Source organism: Coffea eugenioides, chromosome 8 (genome assembly GCF_003713205.1).
Source record: "Coffea eugenioides isolate CCC68of chromosome 8, Ceug_1.0, whole genome shotgun sequence".
Lineage (NCBI taxonomy): Eukaryota > Viridiplantae > Streptophyta > Magnoliopsida > Gentianales > Rubiaceae > Coffea > Coffea eugenioides.
This window is the reverse complement of record NC_040042.1, coordinates 30,923,814-30,925,699: the sequence shown is the minus strand read 5'-3', so window position 1 is coordinate 30,925,699 and position 1,886 is coordinate 30,923,814.

Genomic DNA, 1,886 nt, shown 5'->3' with positions numbered 1-1,886 from the left:
ACAACTCCAAACACAAAACTCCAATGCATTTCCCTAGCTAGCTTTCTGAGCCAATGCACTGGCACACAATAGCAGCAACTGCAGATCCCCTTTCCATGCTCATTTTGCTGCACTTGCTCAGCATAAATTGGAAGTTCTTCTTCCTCCCCCATCAAAATCTACAAAGATCCTAAGGCAAGACCAATATTGAAGCAGTAAACTCTAATTATCTTGAAAATCTGTGCCCAATAATCCCCAAAAAAGTCAACTTCTAGCTAACCTGGGATCTTGTTTTCCTCGGGGATTTCCCAGTTTCTCCAACTGGGGCTGAATTTTCCAAACCACCTCTCAAGAATCTTCAACAACAAACCCTTTTCTCTCCCAGTTGAATGTGAGGTTGACTTGAGAACAATCTCGTATTTATACTGATCTGGAGAGTTGAGTATGAGATGTGCACCGTGCAATATGGTTGACTAGAGATTATTCATCCAAACTGAAATCAAAAGCTTCTTTTTCTTTCTTCTGTCAACTTTGCATTGCTCATCAAGATCTCTTTAATCTATCTCTCTGACGAAAAGGGTAATGTTTACCACATTTCCTAATGAGGAAGGAGGAGTAAGAACTAAGGAGTCGTTCTCAAGGTCAAGGTAGCTGAGTGGTGTTCTTCGGTTACCCCTCAGCGGAAACTAGAAGATTTGACTTACGTACGTCCATTTTGGCTTATTCTATGCCTTTTTAAAATTGTTTTCTTTTCCTATGTCCAAAAAAAACATTTCTTTTCCCTTTTTCCTACTATTCGTTAAAGAAAATAATGTTTTGCCTGGACTTTGGGCTCCATTGCTCCTTATCCTTTACATCAATTCTTACTCGACATCCTGATATTTAGTTTTAGATATTCTATAAGGATAATTTCAGAAACCTCTCCTCGGATTTGTGATAATATCACTTGATATCCTTGAATTTTAAGAAATCTCACCTGTTTCCCTTATTTTCAACTTTTTGTAACACTATCAACCAATTTCAAAAGATTCAATTTAAAAACACATTTTGGGAGAGGTAAAATATTTCTATTCCAAAATTGCCCTTTTCTTGTGGGCCTTTAGTTTTCATTACAAACCAAGTTAAATCCTTAAAAATTACAACATATTATTGAGGTTAAAATACCTGCTGTAATTTTTGAAGTCATCTGTCCGGACATGAAATTTAAAAGAAAAAATTATTATAATTAGCAAAAGAATAACATTTTTCACCTTGAAAATATCTCTAATAAGCTTCTAAATATATTGTTAATAATATATCTTTCTCTTGTTTTCAAGCTATTCATTTAGACAAAAAATTAGAACATTAAAAAAATTTTGAAAATTTATAAAATTCTAAATTCATCCAAAAATATTTTGTAATTAAAAAAAGTTACTTTTACATTTTTAAAAACACCTCAAATGAGTTTGTAAGTATAAGTTTAGACATTGTGTTTGTTTCTAATATTCAAATCATCGGTCTATACAAAAAAAATTTAGAAAATTCAAAAATTCTTAAATTTATAAAACTTTTCAAATTAAAGAAAACACATTACATTGAAGGAAATAAATTTTTCTGACTTGAAGCACCGTAAACATACTCTTAAATAGTAATCTTTTGTACCTTAAAAATACCTAATAATGTAATTTTTTTTCTCTTAGAACTATGTTTCACACTATTTGTCTTTATTTTTCAGTCTTTTAGTAATGTACATTCACTTTTGAAATAAAAAATAGTAGGATAACACGACGGCAATTTTGGCATGACAATAGTTCCTCTCTCCAAATGTGAGTTTCTTAAAAATATTTTTTGAATTGGGCTGATAATGTTACAAAAAGTTGAAAATAAGGGAGGAATGTGAGATTTTTCAAAGTTTTATAGGTACCAAC